The sequence below is a fragment of the Saimiri boliviensis genome, chromosome 1, assembly GCF_048565385.1.
Source record: "Saimiri boliviensis isolate mSaiBol1 chromosome 1, mSaiBol1.pri, whole genome shotgun sequence".
Lineage (NCBI taxonomy): Eukaryota > Metazoa > Chordata > Mammalia > Primates > Cebidae > Saimiri > Saimiri boliviensis.
Genome location: NC_133449.1, coordinates 236,031,964 through 236,052,219, shown reverse-complemented (window position 1 = coordinate 236,052,219; position 20,256 = coordinate 236,031,964).

The following is a 20,256-nucleotide window of genomic DNA, read 5'->3' as shown; positions in this document are numbered from 1 at the left end:
CTCAAGTGATCCTCCCACCTCAGCCTCCCAAGTAGCTGGGATTATAGGTGCCTGCCATCATGCCCAGCTACCATATTCCAGTCACTTTATAATTTTTAAATTATTTATTTATTTATTTTTTGAGACAGAGTCTCACTCCATCACCCAGGCTGGAGTGCTGTGGTGTGATCTCAACTCACTGCAAACTCTGCCTTGTGGGTTCAAGTGATTCTTGTGCCTCAGCCTCCCAAGTAGCTAGAATTACAGGTGCACACTACCACGGCCAGCTAATTTTTTTGTATTTTTAGTAGAAATGAGGTTTTGCTATGTTGTTCAGGCTGGTATCAAACTTCTGACCAAAGTGCTGGAATTACAGGTGTGAGCCACTACACGTGGCCTCCAATCATTTTTTTAAACCAGTTTTATTTCATTAATACAGACTACCACTTCAGTTCATTTTTATTTTCATTTCACTGACTGGCCAGTGGTATAATGTCTTGCGTTCCAGTCTCCTCAAGGGGCTGGTTTACATGGTTCTCCGTTCCCTGTGTCCCTGGAAACTAGAAGTTAGATCTAAAAGCTTACATAGATCATTGTTAAAATTTGAGCACAAATACTTGAGAGGGAATGCTGTATATTTCAGACTTCCTCGTGTCAGAAGGCTCTTAATGGGAGGTTGCCCACATTTAGGGATGCAAAGTATGAACTCTAAGGTGGTGGCTGCCAAATCTTGGAGTAATATTTTGACTAAGTGCAAATCTCCTGTCTGTTCCCCAGCAAACCTTTTCCTAATAGCTCTAGCATACACTGTCGACCCTGTCCGATTCAATGATGTCATGACAGGCCTCTGTAAAGAAGGGCAAGCATTCATGGATCAACCGGGATGAACTACAGGTGCTCCTAAAAAGTCAGGATAAGGGTTTCTTCCTTACCTTTAAATACCGATTTTCTGAATATATTAGTCTGCTAGGGCTGGCATAAGAGAATATCACACACTGGGTGGCTTAAACAGAAATTTATTTTCTTGCAGTTCTGGAGACTAGAAGTCCAAGATCAAGGTATTGGCAAGGTTGGTTTCTGGTGAGGCCTCTTTCCTTGGCTTGCAGACGGCCGTCTTCTTGCTGTGTCCTCACATGGCCTTTCCTCTGTGGGTCCACACTCCTTGTGTCTCTTCTTCTTATAAGTACACTCGTCCTTTTGCTTTAGAGTCTTACAACCTCTCCTAATCGTAATTACCTTCTTAAAGGCCTTATCTCCAAATACTTTTACATTACCTTGGGGATTAAGGAGTCAACCTATGAATTTAGGGGGAGGTGCGGAGTGGTACCCAATTCAACCCATAGCACAAAGCAAGGAGTGATGGGAAAATCTCTACAGTGATGGTAAGTGAGACTCCTTCCCTTGTTTTTCTTCTTCTTCTTTTTTTTTCTCCCTCTCTCTCCTATCTCTATAAACCCATTAAATCAATGTTTTCTTTTATGTTCAAATAATTCCAAATTTGGCTAATCCTTTGGGCTGGTTCTTCAGTATTTTTGACATATCCGCCAGAGTCTGAGCTACCCTAGGCTCACTTTGTTTCTCCTGTCCCAGACCTGGAAAAGCCATTTCTCCAGCCCTGAATCCTTTTGTGGAAAATATTATTTAGAAAGCAAGATTTGGTGTTGAAGTTTGCTCCTTGCTACTGAAGTGTCATTTCCAGCACTTTCAAGAGTGAAGAGATTTTTTTTAAAACCATAAATTGACATTAGCATTTCTAATTCAAATTTAACTTAACACTTTTTTTCTTAACTCTGTGTTTTAGTCTGTTCTCATATCACTATAAAAGAAATACCTGAGATTCAGTCATTTATTAGGAAAAGAGGTTTAATTGGTTCATGGTTCCACAGGCTGTACAGGAAGCATGGCAGCATCTGCTTCTGAGGAGGCCTCAGGGAGCTTTTACTCATGGCACAAGGCAAAGTGGGAGCAGGCATCTTACATGGCAGGGGCAGGACCAGGAAGTGGGTTGGGGGGACAGGGGAAATGCTACACACTTTTAAACAACCAGGTCTCCTGAGAACTCTATTACCAGACAGCACCAAGGGGATGGGGCTAAGCCATTCATCAAGGATCCGTCCCCATGATCAAATCACCTCCCACCAGGCCCCCCGTCAACACTGGGGATTGTAATTCGACATGAGATCGGGTGAGGACACAGATCCAAACCCTATCACTCTTGATTTTATATTTTTATTTCTTTTTTCTTACTCTGAAAATCTTAGTTTCGTTTAGTACAGTCAAGTTGATGCATAAAATGAACTATCACATTTACCTGTTTATTACATATTTACCTTGATTTATTGTATAATATAAAAAAGTTTCAAAATTGCAATTCAATATGATTAATAATAAACCTACTGAGTTAAGTAACAAGATTTTTTTGAAGATTTTTATCCATCAAACGTATCTCTGTATATAAAGTTAGGATAGTATATTAAGCTAATTTAAATAATTTTTTCTTTGTTTTCATATTACCAATTTGCTATATTATTAGAGTCAATTTGTTCATGATTATATTCAATATCAAGGCTAACTTTTAAAATTTAATTTAATTTTTTAACACATAAAACATATACTAGGCCAGGCACAGTGGCTCGCACCTGTAATCCCAGCACTTGGGGAGGCAGAGGCAGGTGGATCACCAGGTCAGGAGCTCAAGACCAGCCTGGCCAATATGATGTCAAATCCCAACTCTACTAAAAATACAGAAAAAAAAAACAAAAAAAAAAACAACTAGCTGGATGTGGTAGCAAGCACCTGTAATCCCAGCAACTCAGGAGGCTGAGGCAGAGAATTGCTTGAACCCAGGAGGCAGAGATTATAGTAAGGCAAGATCGTACCACTGCACTCTCCAGCCTGAGCAACAGAGCAAGACTGTGTCTCAAAAAAAAAAAAAAAAGAAAGAAAGAAAAGAAATTTCTGGCCAGGTGTGGTGGCTCATGCCTGTAATCCTGGCACTTTGGGAGGCTGAGGAAGGCAGATCACGAGGTCAAGAGATAGAGACCATCCTGGCCAACATGGTGAAACCCCATTCTACTAAAAATACAAAAGTTAGCTGGGCGTGTTGGTGTGTGCCTGTAGTCCCAGCTACTCAGGAGGCTAAGGTAGGAGAATTGCTTGAACCCAGGAGGTGGAGGTTGCAGTGAGCCAAGATCACACCATTGCACTCCAGCCTGGTGACAGAGCAAGACTCTGTTTTCAAAAAAATCCCCAGATAAACAAAAGCAAAACAAAACAAAAAACATATACTGTATTAAAAAGTGTATGTAGAGAAGTCTCGAGCCCATCCCTGTGTCATCTACCCTGTTCCACCTTCCTGTCTTTTTGCAATACACACACACACACACACACACACACACACACACACACACACACATGCTGCCCTGCACCTCGCTCTTTTCATTTAGTTATATCTCCTGCCAATCACTCCATATATAGAGAGCCTTCTCACTTTTTTGGGATGGCTGTACAGTGCCCCACTGTTGTGACTGTACCATAGTGTCTTCAACAGTCCTCTCATGATGGGCATCTAGGTTGTTTCTTATCTTTTAATGTTACAAATAAGGTCAGAACGAATAATCTTGTGCTCATGTTCCTTTTGATTTGTGAAGGTGTATCTGCCGTGAAAACTCCTAAGGTGTCATTGCTACTTTAAAAGATAAATGCATGTGTAATTCTGTTAGATACTGCCAAATTCTCCTCCCTAAGGGCTGTGCCATTTGGCACTCTTATTAGCAACATATAAACATGCCTATTTCCTTATAGCTCTGTCAATGGAGAGTGCTATCCAAATTCAGCTTCTGCATTTTTTGCTGATCTGATGCGTGAGAGGTTGGATTTCAGGACAGCTGTAATTTACATTTCTCTATGAGTGAGATTGAGCATCTTTTTAAGTGTTAAAAGTGTTTTGAATCTTCTTTTATGTGAACTATTTATATTATTTGCCTATTATTTACTAGATTATAGTCTCATTTTTAAAAAATGTAAATATTATCTGATGCAAGAAAAGTCACTTTTCACCTACCTATCAGATATAAAATATAAAACCAAACCAACAAGTAAATATCTCAACACTATGCTTTGCTCCTTCACCCCCAAACTCACTCTAAACCAAAAGTATTGATGATCCCTTAAATTTCAACCTTTCTTCATTGGTCCTATTGCATCGGCTGGAGTATTTTGGCACTGAACGATCATTTTACTATTTTTCAAAATTTTGGCCAGTCAGCTGGCTTTATTAGATTGTGAAGTTAACGAAACGAAGGTTGCAGCTTTGATACCCATATGTGCTGCTGGCTCTACACCAAGATAAGTTGTTCCCAGCCAGAAGCAGGGCTGCCCAGCTGCCTTAGATGCAGACAAGAAGTCTCAAAAGAGCAGCTGGGGATGGGGAGGTAATGGCATCATCTCAAACATAGTTCACCCAGCAGGTGAATGCCCCAACTCCTGGCTCTGGAGGCCTAGTGTAGGTATTTCCCCAGGAATTTCACTGTGAGCTCAGCAGCCAGTTGAGAAGACACATATGTCGAACAGGAAAGCATGCAGAACTCCAGAACATGTGGTTCTGAAGCCGGCTGCCCCAAATGGAGTGACAGACGGGGTTCCCTAACGTGATCTCAGATGTAGCCCTAAAATACGCGCAGTGTCCCTGTATTCATTATCTATTGCCACATAACCAACTGCCCCAAAATGAAGGGCTTCAAAGAGCAAAACACATGTATTACCTTGCATGTTTCTGTGGCTCAGGAATTCAAGCGGTACAGCTGGGTAGCTCCCCGTGAGGTTGTGGTCCAGAAGTCAGGTGGAGCTGCAGTCCCCCGAAGGCGTGCCTGGGGCTGGAGAGCCCACTTCCAAGATAGTCATTGTTACAGACTGAATGTCTGTGTCCTCTCTAATTCATATGATGAAACCTAATACACAATGTGATGATAATTAAAGGTGGGGTCCTTGGAGGTGATTAGGTCATGAGGGTGGAACTTTCATGAATGAGATTTGTGTCCTTATAAATGAGATCCCAGAGAGCTCCCTTTCCCTTTTCACCATGGGAGGACATGGCAAGAAGACAGCCATCTATGAACCAGGAAGTTGGCCCTCACCAGATCCTGAATCTGCCAGTGCCTTGATCTGGGACTTCTCAGTCTCCAGAACCATGGGAAAAAAATATCTGTTGTTTCTAAGCCACCTAGTCTCTGGTATTTTTGTTAGAGCAGCCTGAACAGACTAGGACAGTCATTCACATGGCCAACTAGTTCATGTTGGCTGTGGACTCAGCTCTTTCCATGTGGACTCCCACAGGGCTGCTGGAATGTCTTCATAATGTGTTGCCTGGGGCCTCTCTGACCAAGAGATTGAAGAGAGAGCAAGGGGGATGCTGCAGGGCTTTTCAGCATCCAGTCTTACAGTCACACCCCATCACTTCTGCTAGACTGTATTTGTTAGAAGTGAATCACTAAGTCTGGCTCACACTAAAGGGACGAGGAATTAGCCTTCACCTTTTGAAGAGAGTTGTCACAAAGAATTTGTGAACATATTTAAGAATCATTACAGTTCCTGAGGCCAGGATGCTTTTTCTCTTATAAATAAAAGCAGGCTGTGTGACTGCTGACCTGTGAGGCATGACCACCTCTGGTACACCTAATGGTAAATCAGAAGAAGATGCAGCCTCCATCCAGGTAGGTGGCTTTCCCCCTTAGGAGCTGACTTTCATCACACCAACCTAGAGCATCGTTTAACCTGTTGTATCAGTGGAACCAGCTAAAACACAGATTTCTGTGTTTCATCAAGAGATTCTATTCCAGTAGGTTCAAGGGGCTAGTGAATCTGCATTGTTACAAGTGTTCCAGATAAAGTAAGCCCTTTGGCCCTGGCCCAGAAAAAGAGCAAGACACTGACTTCTCTAGCACTGTGCTTTGGTGTGGTCCACCAATCCCACTCCAATCCCACTGAGGGCACATTGGACCACATCACTGTGTCCTGTGGAGCACTCACAGCACCATACCTGGCAGAGGTAACTGCATCATGAATTTTTGGCGGATGGATGATGGATGAGAGTATGAATGAATTCATGAATGATCATAATTCAGTTGCACTGACTTTGATGATGCTTTTTCAAAAGTTAATATTTTCAACAACACCTAAGACATTATTCCTGTGAAAAAATGTTTAGCCTGATTCTCATGAAGCCTTTGTCCCAATGACCTTTTTATAGAAAATACAAGGGATAAAGAAGTATGTCATGTGATATCTTGAGAAAATAGGATTTAGGGCATTCAATAAGATGACTGGCCTGGAGTCTTGACGCTGGCCACCCTGCCATACATAACTAGAAAGCTGGGTAAATATATGAAATAACTGGTTTGAGATATAATTGGTAGCACAGGGTGTAATCAAGACAGAAAGGAAACAAGCAAGGTGAGTCTTCCAACCACCCAGACTTTCTGACAGAGCCATTTGCTGAATTCCAACACAGAGAAGGGGAAGCTAAACAAAATGCAGAAGTCTCACCAAGCTGAAGACACAGATACTGGAGTTCAGGGAGACTAAAGCAGAACACTTCGAGGAAGAAACTACACAAAGAATTCCAGGTTGGCTGAGTGCAGTGGCTCACGCCTATAATCTCAGCACTTTGGGAGGTTGAGGCAGGAGCATGGTTTGAGCCCAGGAGTTGAAGACCAGCTTGGACAACATGGTGAAACCCCATCTCTAGTAAAAATACAAAAGTTAGCTGGGTGTGGTGATGAGCACCTATAGTCCCAGCTACTTTGGAGGCTGAGGCATGAGAATCGCTGGAACCTGGGAGGTGGAGTTTGCAGTGAGCTGAGATTGCACCAGGGTAACAGAGCAAGACAAAAAGAAAAAGAAGAAAAAAAAAAAAAACACAAAGAGGGAATTCCAGGTCATTGGGTCCACTCGAGTCTTTGGCTAAATACCAAGTGACACATGTGCAGAGTGAGGCACCACAAGGCGGATCAAAGCACCACTGGGGAAAGAATGATTGCCAGGGAACTGGGGACTAAACAACTTACGAAGCGTATACAGAGTTGGGCTATGCTTAGATTTTGAACAACCAGAGTGAAAAGACCTCATTGGACATCAAGGGCTTTGAGTAGAGTCCCAGAAAGACCACACCTCAGGATTAGGACCAAACTAATCTAAAATAAAGGCTATTCTAGATCTGCCTCAAAAAGGAATAGGTCAATCCATAAATGAATCAACTGCCTAGGAAAACAAAATGCAACAGTCTTTAAAGGAAGACAATCTAGGCTGGATGCAGGGACTCACACCTGGAATCCCAGCACTTTGGGAGGCTGAGGCAGGAGGGTTGCTTGAGTTCAGGAGTTCAAGACCAGTCTGGGAAACATAGTGAGACTCCCCCATCTCTACAAAAAAATATAAAAAAGAACTGGTGGTGCTTATCTGTAGCTCCAGCTACTTGGGAGGCTGAAGTGGGAGAATTACTTGAGTTGGAAGGTTGAGGCTGCAGTGAGCTGAGATCCCGCCACTGCACAGCAGCCTGGGCAACAGAGCAGGGCTCTCTCTCCAAAAAAAAAAAAAAAAAAATGGGGAGACAATATAGATGCCTCTAGCATTTTATTCCAAATGAATTTTGAATTTGGTCAAATGCTTCGTCTGCGTCTGCTAATCTTTAGCTGGTGTCATACTTTTTGGTGAAAGACTGAATGTTTTCTCTGAGATGAGGGCCCAGAAAAGGAAGTTCTCACTTCTGTTAAACATTTTGTTGTGATCTTAGCCATGCAAAAAGTCAAGAAACAAGAAACAAGGAACAGAAGCACATATGTCAGAAAGGAAGAAGTAAAACATGTTTGTGACCACAGGAAATCTTAAGGAGTCCATGAAAAAGCTACTAAAACCAAAAAGTGAATTTAGTAAGGATGCAGAACACAAAATCAATATACAGAAATCAATTGTATGCCTATATATATCAGCACAAAGAATTGGAAATGAAATAAAAATCCTATTTATAATACCAGAGAATAATGTTTTAGAATAATATGATTAATGTTTAGAATAATACACACACAAGTCCTGTGTACTGAAAACTCTAAAACATTTCTAAAAGACATTAAATAGGTATTAAATGAATGAATGAACCAGAAAAGCCAAAATAATTTTGGAAAAGAATAACAATTTGGAAGATTTACACAACTGATTTTAAGACCTACTATAAACAATAGTAATTAAGACACTGTGATATTGGCAGAGGACAGAAATACAGATCAATGAACTAGAATAAGGAGTCCAGAAATATATTCATATATATAGTCAATTGATTTTTTTAAAAATAAAGATGCCAAGGTGGTTCAACTGGGAAAATACAGACTTTTTAACAAATGGTACCGGAACAACGGGGTATCTGTGTGAGAAACAAAGCAAAACAAGAACAAAAAACAAACATTAGTTCCTATCTCATGCCATATACAAAAATTACCTCTAAATGGATTATAGGCCTAAATGCAAAAGTTAAAACGACATACCTTCTAGACTAAAACATAGAAGGAAATCTTGGTAACCTTGAGGTAGGCCAAGACTTCTTAGGAAGGATATGGAAAGCACCAACCATAAAGAAAACATTGACAAATTGAGCTTCATTGAGATACAAAACTTCTGCTTTTAAAAGACAATCTTAATAAAAAGAAAATCACCTGGGTATTTGAAAAGTCAAGTCACTGACTGGAAGAAGATATTTGTAATACATAAACCTGGCAAAGGAGTCATATGTAAATCTCAATAATAAAAAAAAATAACTATGGCCCCGGCACAGTGGCTCATGCCTGTAATCCCAGCACTTTCGGAGGCTGAGGTGGTTGGATCATCTGAGGTCAAGAGTTCAAGAACAACCTGGCCAACATGGCAAAACCCCATCTCTCTAAAAATACTCCCCCCCCAAAAAAAAAATTAGCCAGGTGTGGTAGTGCATGCCTTTTTTTCCCCAGATGCTCAGGAGACAGGAAAATCACTTGAACTTGGGAGGTGGAGGTTCCAGTGAGCTGAAGCTCCAGCCTGGGTGACAGAGAGAGACTCTGTCTCAAAAAAAAAAAAAAAAAAAAAAAAAAAACTTACTTTTTAAAAAGGCAAAATATTTGAATAGACACACACACACACACACACACACACACACACACACACACGTATATGCATGGCCAAGAAGCACACACAAAACAGCTCTGGTTATTAGGAACATGCAAATTAAGACCACACAGAGATACTACTACACACCCACAAAAATGGCAAAAAGTAAAGGACTGATAATATCAAGCATTGGTGAGGATGCGGAGAAACTAGAACTCTGTGTTGCTGGTGGGAGTGCAAAATGTTGTCAACGTTTTGGAAACAATTTGAAAGTTTCTTATAAAGTTAAATATACACTTATATGATCCATAAATTCTACTCCAGATTTTTACCCAAGAGAAATGAAAGCATATGTCTACAAAAAGAGTTGTACAAACATTTTCATAGAGACTTTAATCAGAACGGCTTAACACTGGAAACAATCCAAATCTTCATCAGTGGGTAAATGGATGGGCAAATGGCGGTAGACTCATGCCCTAGCATACTACTCAGTGGTAAAAGGAGCCACCCACTCACATTTACATCAACATGGGTGAATCCCGGGTAGATCATACTCTGCAGAAGAAACCACAGAAAATCATAAACCATATTATCACATTTATAAAGTTCTTGAGCAAGCAAAGCTGCCTATAGATATAAAAATCAGATCAGTGGCTGCCTGGAGTTGGGGATGTGGGGGTGGGAGGAGGAGAGAGAGGCTGCAAAGGGAGAAGGAGTGAACTTTGTAAATATTTTGACTGGGGCGAGAGTGATAAGGATATACAAATTTCTTTTTAACTCATCCAGTGTGCACTTAAAATGAATGCCCTGAATGTTAGTTTTACTTCTGTTTAAAACAATTGTTTTAAATAGACTAAAGAGAAATAATAACCAAATGCAACATCTGATCCTCAATTGGATGCTGATTTGGCAAAACCAAAGCTATAAAAGATATTTTTAGGATGACTGGGAAGTTTTGCATATGGCTTGACTATTAAATAATATTATAGAACGGCTGTTAATCTTCTTAAATGTTGTTAATGATTATTAAATAATATTATAGAATGGTTGCTAATAGAGGCATCTAGTTTCCTGTTCTTAGGAGATCCATGCTGAAGTATTTGGGAATGAAACATACTGTTGGCAACTTATTTTTAAATGGTTCAGTAACAACAAAAATATGTACACAAATGCAGAGATGAAACACATCTGGCAAGTATTAAAATTGTTGAGGAAGGTGGAAGATACATAGATTTTCATTGTACTTCCAACCTTTCTGACTTCAACATTTTCCCGCAATAATAATAAACATTGGGAGAAGAAAAGTTAATGTTGAGTTGTTACATCTTACCCCGAAATCTACAAATTCTGCCTTAGAAGATGACACTTACAAAGACATGGTTGCAGTCATAATTTCCTCCAAATTCTTCTAAGAGCTTGGTTTTGAACAGAACCCCTGGCACAGACAGCCTCACCAACGTTAGCAGCAAAGCCACGCCGTCATGGGACGCCCCGTGGTTGGAACTTGGTTGGCCTTCTGGCCTCCTTGGCTGGTGGCTGGGGCGAGGAGGATCACAACGTGCGGGATCAGGAACACCAAGGCTGTGGACAGGGGTGGGCAGCGGCTGGGGCCTCTTCTCCACTGTCCTTCACGGGAGGGAGGTAAATGGTTAACCAGTCACCCACTCCCGGCACTCTGCAATCCCTCTCTGTGCCAGCACAGGGCATTCTCTGGCTGAATTCAGCCAGCCAGACTGAAAGTCTCATAACAAAGCCATGGGACAAACAAGGCCCAGGTGACCCTGTTTGCTAAACAGTGAAAACCAGATCGACACAGGCACTTTACAAAAGGCCGCACACACATATGCAAAAGTGTCTCCCTGCAGACCTCAAAGTCAGTACTCCACGTAAGGGTGTATTTAACTTTATAAGAAACTGCCAAATTGTTTCCAAAACATTTAGAACATTTTGCATTCCCGCCAGCAACATATGAGAGTTCTAGTTTCTCCGCATCCTCACCAGTGCTTGACAGTATCAGGCCTCAAAGTCAGTACTCCAGTATTCTGGGACAGTACCCAGAGCCTCGGACAGGTGAGGTTTTGGGAAGGCGAGGTCTTGGAGATAACGTGGGAAGGATAAAAAAATCCAGAAAGTGGGTGAAAGAGGGGAAGGTGGAGCCAGTGAAGGGGAGAGAAATAGAGTCTCACGGGCTGAGAAGAAGGAGAAGCAGTGAGGTCTTTTGCACCTTGGCAGGTGAGAGGGCTGAGTTCAAGAACATGAGGCAGATGGTGTGGTTACTTACAGAAACTTCTCTGAGGGTTAAAGGCAGGAAAATGTTCACTGGATTTAGCTACTTGGTGGGCCCTGGGGATCAAGGCCAGAGTAATTTTCTAGGGGTGGGAAGGTGGAAGGGCCTTCAGGATTGCACAGGGAGGGAGGGAATGGAGGTATGGGGCACCAGGGACTTTGTCAAGAAGTTTGATCCTATACCATGACGGCTGCAGAAGTGGGCATCTTGGTGGGGATGGAGGAGAGGGATTTGCTCTTTAGTGTCGGGAGCCCCGAGTGTGCTCAGGCTGAGTGGAGAGAACCAGCTTATTACAGAAGAGGAGCATCTTCTATTGCAAGCCTCTCATTGGCAAAGAAAGCAGAAGCAGCAGCAACATCTGGGAAGAGTCTCTCCGAAAACCTGAAATTGGCCACAGTGGCTTTGGAGGAAGAAGTTACTGAAAGCCAGTTTTCCTAAAATATACTCATGCTGATCAGACTCATGGTTAAATGAGAGTCACTCCAGAGAAGAGGGCTTGGTTGTAAGCTGTGCATGTGCAAGCCTTGGAGGAAAGCTGAGACCACACGCGGGGCTACCAAAGACTGATGTGAGAGGTGTTCTGTTCTTGTTGTTCTGACAATTTAAATGTTCCTCATATTTTTCCAGAACAGAACGGTCAAGAGAGCAGAAGTTAGGAGTGTGGATTCTAATGCCAGCTTCACACTGCTTAGGCAAATTTGCTTCTGAGCCTCAGCTTCAGTGGCACAGCACGTTTCTTTTCTAGAAATGCACCAGATGTTGAGGAGTGAATGTTTTCCAGATGTTGGGGGTAAATGAGTGTGAACGTAAAGAGCACTTAGCACAGTATGACACACACTATAATGACCATTGTATTTACTTTCTATGTGCATTACGTATTTCCTTAAGCATAGGAAAAATCATTCTTAATATAGCCCCCTTCTAAAGCTACAATCCTGAACTACAGGACAGTTCATTGAGGTGCTGCCCTGCTAGCCATCAGCCTTCACTCTCACACAGGACATTCCTCTGGCTAGCTCTGCTCGAGTCCTCCCTTGCTGGGCCCTGCAAATTGCACAAGCACGATTAACAAGAGGATCAGGAATGCTCTGCAGGCCAATACCTGTATGCCCCTCAGTCTGAACACTGGACAGACAGTCGAGTCAGGCCTTGTGCCTTTGTACAAGATTTTATCAAAGCCTATTCCAGGACAACATGCAGATACCAGACATGGCTGCCAAGGAGACTCTGTCATGCTGTGGGGATTGGCTGGGGCATGGCAGGCGCTATGGCGCCCTCCCTCCCATCTGTTCTGAGATGGGGGTAGTGGGCAGTACTTCATCTTTGGGTTCCACGATGCTCCTGTGCTCAGGCAGGGGTTTCCTAGAGACAGTTTTGCCAGCTTGGTCCTGGGACTGTCTGACCTTCCCTTGATGCCCAGCACACCCTATTGGAGCAGCGCCTGGCACAATGCGGTGTAATGAGGTAAACAGGGATCCTGCTGAGGATCACTGGGCCATCCACAAACTGCCTGCACTTAAGAGTTCCAGACACAGCACAGCCTCGAAGCCTGTGGCCCCTCACCCCCTGCGTGATGAACCACAGCACACCATAGCAGGCCCTCCGCGTTGCAAGCCCTCCCAGGAGGTAATCCTGAGACTCTGCCCGGGCAAACGCGCACAGACCTCTTGTGGCTACCTTTCCAGCAAAAAGCTCTACACTGCCCTCTGGGAGCCAAACCTCTTCTGAACCACAGCAGGCAATTTCCGAATTTGCCAGCCCTTCTGACGAAGGAAGGTGGGGCGGCCAGTTCCTTCGCAAGCTATGTAAATGGCACACCCGATCCAACCAATCTTTTGGGCCCTATGTAAATCAGAAACTGCCTCCTCAAACTCATTTATAAAACTGTGCATTCCTGTATACCTATGTAACAAACCTGCATGTTCTGCAGGTGTACCCCAGAACTTAAAGTATAATAAAAATAAAGCAATAAAAATAAATACTAGCTGAATATATTGACTCCCATTAAATTTCAAAATGATAAAGAAAATGATATGATTAAATGAAGCATACATCACACGGTTAAAATAAAAAAAATAAAACCCTGTGCATTTCACCATGAAACTGGAAGCTCTGCTTGGGAGCCCCTCTCTGCAGGAGAAAGAGCTTTTCTCTTTTTTTTGCCTATTAAACCTTTGCTCTTAACCTCACCCCTTGTGTGTCCGTGTCCTTGATTTCCTTGGCGTGAGGCAGCAAACCTCGGTTATTAGCCAGACGAATGACGCCACTTCAAAATCATTACCTTAGCCACCAGAACACATCTTAGCCACCTGTCTACAGAAGGGCTGCCCTTGCATCGGGTGCCCATCTCAGGCCCATTGGCCAAGAGAGGGTGATCCGGGTCACCTGGTGTCCAGCAAGGCCTCAGTCTTTCTGCAGGAGTGGGTGGCTTCTCTGGGAAAGGGACCATGAATTGGGCCAGCAATGATCAACCTCTCTAGTTAAAACTATACTTAGATGAATTACTTATTAGAAGAGAAGGAAGTGATGTATTCTAAGTATACATGTAGCAGTTTGATGCAGTAGAAAGAGCATGAACCAGAAGTCAAATGCCTGGTTTCTGCCACGGAGCAGCAATAAAATCCCAGCATCAAACAGGTCATCTTTCTGAGTCTCAGTTTCTCCATCTGTAAAATGAAATATTTAATTTAAGCCTTGCTTCCTTTTTAACTTATGTTAGAGTGACTCCATATTCTTCAAGATATAATCTGCTATCATCATTATTTTTTTTTTATTTTTATTTTTGAGACAAGAGTTTCGCTCTTGTTACCCAGGCTGGAGTGCAATGGCGCGATCTCGGCTCACCGCAACCTCCGCCTCCTGGGTTCAGGCAATTCTCCTGCCTCAGCCTCCTGAGTAGCTGGGATGACAGGCACGTGCCACCACGCCCAGCTGATTTTTTATATTTGTAGTAGAAACGGGGTTTCACCATGTTGACCAGGATGGTCTCGATCTCTTGACCTCATGATCCACCCGCCTCGGCCTCCCAAAGTGCTGGGATTACAGGCGTGAGCCACCGCACCCGGCCTATCATCATTATTAAAGCAAATTTTTCCCTCTCCTCTACTCCCTTCTTTCCTCTTCCCTTCCCTCCCTTCCCTTCGCTTCCTTTCCCATCTGCCTTTCTTCCCCTCACTCTCTCCTCCGTCCCTCCTTTCCTCTCCTTTTCCCTTCCTTCCTTCCTTCCCTCCCTTCCTCCTTCCCTCCCTCCTTCTTTCCTTCCTTCCTTCCTTCCTCCTTCCCTCCCGCTTTCTTCCTTCCCAGCACTAATCCCTTTCTCCTCAATAGACCACTACATCAATGTGAAAGATTAATTCTTGAATAGGTATGTAGTTTTCTAAGATATGAGTATTATTTTGTGTATTTATTTAAACTTTACATGTATTACATTCTGTCATAGTCCTCTTTTGCTTCCTAACGTTTCTTACTCAGCACCATTTAAAAATACCTCTGTGGTGCTGGCTGTGGGTCTTTAAGGCTCCTTCCAGAGTGGCACTTTATGAGCCTTGTTTAGTATTGCGGAACACTCTGTTATCCAAAGTTCTTCTACTTTGAACCAAATTATCGGTGGGCTTTTTAGAGGGGACCAAGGGGACAAGAATGCATTAGTCCAATGTTGGACAACTTTGGTCTGCATGAAGGGACCCAAATGGATTAATATGTAGAGACGTTAAAGAGGAATAAATGGAGTCCTGGATGGCAAGAGCCGTTGTGAACGCATCTTTGGGCCTTACTCGTAAAACTATGAGGCTGCCTACGAAGCCAAAACTCTGAAGCCGAATTCCCATGCCCTCTTCCGGGAGGAGCTTGCCTCCTGCGTGGAGCTGGCAGGCATTCTCCAAGAGGAGGCAGGAAGACTTCCCGGGCTCTCCCTCATATTTCATCAGGCACAGAAAAACTGTTTAAGCCCTCAGCCGGAGATTGAACCCAACTCGGAAGACCTGTCCCCGGGCGGCCACTCTCTGCGGCTCTGAGGAGGTGAAGGAGATGAGCCACATCCCGCCCAGAGCGTTCTGCGGTTGTTAGCAGAGCGGCTAGCGCCTCGCGGGCTGAGCAGCTCTCTTGGTGGCGTTGAGGCTGGGGGAGCCATGTGGAGCCTGGGAACGGGCCGCGGGTGGGGAGCAGCTGTGGAGTAGCCCCTCCTGGCTCTGCCTGCCTATGGCTGGGAGAACAGATTCCATTCAGGCAGCAGCGATTCACACTGGGTGGTCTGCGCCTTCCCTTCCTCACTGTCTCAGTGTCACAGGCAACTGCCCAGCAGGCTGAGGAGCGCGCACCTCCCCTTGGAGGACAGCGGCCCGCGCAAGGAGGCTGTTTTCCTCTCCCACACTTCGGGCTCCCAGGGTCTTCATCTCCGTTCAGGCCTCTCAGTAAGCTCCGGCGAGACCTCTGGCAGCTCCACTGGTGAGGCCTGTGCGCCAGGGCAGGGGCGGGGTTGCTTTACGTTCCCCCAGTGACACACTGCCTGGCCTCAACTTTATAGAGCCACATGTTGGCTCTATTCCAGCCCTTAACTATTTCTGTGCCTTTGAACATGTAAAACAAAAACATCAATAAAACACAAAACCCCAAAATAACAAACACAATAAAAACACAGCAAAGGTCCCTGAGGGTTTCCAGCCCCTCGCCACATCTCGGTTGCTGCGGTGTTCAGATGTGTGCTCTCTGCCTTGGTGGTACCATCTTCTCCGAGGAGATCAAGGCGGCTGTGGGATTATATGCACACGCTTTACTGAGATGTCTTGCGCTGCGGTGACGGGACTTAAGCTAACGCTAGGAATCAGAGAAAGTTCACTTCTGCCTTCAGATCTTGGAACAGCTCACCCTCAGTCCCCAGGCAGTATCTGGGACTCCCAGGCTGCCTGCAGGCCTCCTGACAAGGGCCTGGGTCCTTTAGCCCACCATGGACTCAGCTTCTCAAGCACTCAAGGAGAGTTTCCAGAAACTGAACAGGATGAAATAATTATAGCCGAGAGTCACTGGACTTACTATGCTACGTGTTCTTTGTACCATCTCACTTGATCCTGATAACCTTATGATGTAGGTCCCATCATTCACAAATGAGGAAACTGAGGCTCAGTGAGTCTAAACAGCCGACCCATTTACGTACCTAGTGATTAGAGAAGCCAAGATTTGATTATAGAAAACACTCCAGAGTTGGTACTCTTAACTGTGACTGCATGGAAGCGCGTGCACACTCACACACACACACACACACACCCCATGACATGCATGGAAGCACACACACACACCTGTGACATGCATGGAAGCACACACACACCCGTGACATGCATGGAAGCACACACACACCTGTGACATGCATGGAAGCACACACACACCTGTGACATGCATGGAAGCACACACACACCTGTGACATGCATGGAAGCACACACACACCCGTGACATGCATGGAAGCACACACACACACACCCGTGACATGCATGGAAGCACACACACACCCGTGACATGCATGGAAGCACACACACACCCGTGACATGCATGGAAGCACACACACACCCGTGACATGCATGGAAGCACACACACACCCGTGACATGCATGGAAGCACACACACACACCTGTGACATGTATGGAAGCACACACACACACCCGTGACATGCATGGAAGCACACACACACACCTGTGACATGCATGGAAGCACACACACACCCGTGACATGCATGGAAGCACACACACACCCGTGACATGCATGGAAGCACACACACACACCCGTGACATGCATGGAAGCACACACACACCCGTGACATGCATGGAAGCACACACACACACCTGTGACATGCATGGAAGCACACACACACACCTGTGACATGCATGGAAGCACACACACACCCGTGACATGCATGGAAGCACACACACACCCGTGACATGCATGGAAGCACACACACACCCGTGACATGCATGGAAGCACACACACACACCCGTGACATGCATGGAAGCACACACACACACCCGTGACACGCATGGAAGCACACACACACACCCGTGACATGCATGGAAGCACACATACACCTGTGACATGCATGGAAGCACACACACACCCGTGACATGCATGGACGCACACACACACACCCGTGACACGCATGGAAGCGCGCACACACACACACACACACACGATGACAGACACGTGCATCCTTTGGTCTCGACAGTGTAATCGTTTTTATAATATTCACAAATCAAAGGTTGTTAGAAATCGAAGTCATTTTAGAGATTACCTGTCTGACTCCTCCCCAGCTTTTGCTTCCACAAAAAGGGAAACTGGGGACTTTAGAGAAACAGTTTTCAAACTTGACCAATCATCAGAGTCACCCAAGGGACTGGCTAAACCCAGACCTCGGGCTCTGTCTCCAGAGTTCCTAATTCTGTAGACTGAGGTGGGGCCCAAAATGTCTATTTCTAACAAGTTCCCAGGTGCCGTTGCCGCTGCTGGTTCTGGCCCCTACTTGGAGAACTGCCGCAGTAGAATAAACTGGACACGTGAAGACCTGCGAGACCCACTGTAGGGTTGTTACTTGAACGTGCTTAGCAACGCTGATGAAGCCTGGGCAAACACGGCCCCCAGTTCACCCGTAGCAGCGTCACTTGCCCTTTACTAACTTTAGGTCTCAGCGGCAGAACCAGGATGTGGCAGGGAGCGTTCTAGAAAATGCTCTCCCCTACAAAAACATCCCACGCCTTTATCCCTCAAAGCCTGAGAACGTGTGGTATCGTCCCTGTGATAGTGGCATGTAATACAGCACAGTGGACCCACAAAAAGGGAGTAGGTGGATGGGTGTAATTTAATCACACGAGTCCTTAAAACCAGGTAACTTTTTATAGCCGTTGGGGCAGAATAGTAAGGCAAAAGGGGAAATCAGAGAGACTTGAAGTTCAGGATCTTGGCCAGCCTTGCAGCACTATTGCTGTTTTGAAGATGGAGCGGCCCACGTGAGAAGGAATGTGGGAGGCTGCTAGGAGCAGAAAGTAACCCTTGGCAGGGAACTGGGACCTCAGTCTTATCGTTGCGTAGGACCAAATTCTGCCAACAGCCTGAATGAGCTTGGAAACAGATTATTTCTTGAGCCTCCAGATCATACGGAGGGAAGCCTGACCTGCAGAACCATCAATGAAAAAACGAATGTAGTTTTAACTTTCTAAGTGTGTGGTTATGCTGCAATAGAAACTAATCTACAAGTACATCAGTTCTGGAGCCCAGAAGCATGCCACTGCCCAGTGCAGACCTACCCCATCCAGAAGCTTCTCACACCAAGAGCTGGGCCTCTGGGAGGCTCACCTTAACATTTGCTGGAAATGGCAGTGGCCATGACTGAAATTCCAGCCCTATCAAGGTGATTTTCAGTTCAGTTGGTATTGAGTGCATTTGGTGCTGCTATAAAGGAATACCTGAGGCTGAGTAATTTATGAAGAAAATTTTATTTGGCTTACAATTTTGATGACCAGGTGTCTGGTGAGGGCCTCAGGCTGCTTCCACTCATGATGGAAGATGGGGAGCTCATGTGTGCAGAGATCATACAGCAAGAGAGGAAGCAGGAGAGACAGTGGGGAGGCACCAGGCTCTTTTAACAACCAGCTCTTGAGGGAACTAATAGAGTGAGAACTTACCCCAAAAGGAAGGCATTATTTATTCATCAGGGACCGCCCCCCCAAGACCAAAACAATTCCCATTAGACCCAATTTCCAACACTGGCGATCAAAGTTCAACATACATTTTGGAAGGGACAAACATTTAAATCATCACGACTGGGGAAAAAATCTAAAGGTTGTCAGGAAACCCAGGAAACTGCCTACCCAGCCGACCTCAGCAGACACCAGTCTTGCTTGAGAATGCAGGCAGATCGCTTGCCTGCAAGTGCATGCCCTTCATGGACGAGTAGTTTAAAAACACTTTAGGAAAACAGACTGTCCTCCTGCACTACCACTAAATCAAATAACCTACTTTCCTGTTCTAAGATTAATCATCTGTAGAACAGAGGCACTGCTCCTCACCAGGACATCAGAACATTCAAGCAAGAAGATGGTGTAAAGGCACAGAATCCACACTCTCTACAGCAATGATCGCCACCTCAAATATTCTTTTTATTTATTTATTTATTTATTTATTTATTTATTTATTTTTTGAGACAGGGTCTCACTCTGTCACCCAGGCTGGAGGGTGGTGGCCATGATCATAGCTCATGCTGCCAAGTAACTGAGATTACAGGACACACACCACCATGCCTGGCTAACTTTTGTAATTTTTTTTTTGTAGAGATGGGGTTTCACCTTGTCACTTAGGCTGGTCTCACATTCCAGGGCTCAAGCGATCCACTCACCTCAACCTCCCAAATTGTTGGGATCACAGGTGTGAGCAACCACACCCAGGCTTTTGTTATTTTTGAGATAAAATAAAATCTGAAGAATGAGGGGACAGTTTTGATTTTCAACATGACCATTGCATAGCTAATAATAGTATAGTCAGGATTCAGCCACCCTGTCATTTTGTTGTAAAAATTGAATATAATCTTGAGGCTGCCATGGTTCAACACAATTCAAGTAAATATAACAGGTGTGTAGATAATTCCTATAATTGAGATTTCCCCCAAATATTCCCCATAAATGACTTAAAGTAGAGCTTCTACTCTTAGGGTTGAAGTTCCATGTCTGCTCTATCCAGGTCCTTACTGTCTATGGATTCTCTTGCTGCACATCCTTGAGAGGGTGGGGCCAAGTGGCATTGGTCACCTCATCCTCGTTCATTCTCCGTACCGGTCTGCAACTGTGGCCCTGTGAAGGTACAAAGGTACAGAGCTGGGCAGGGTGTGACTTT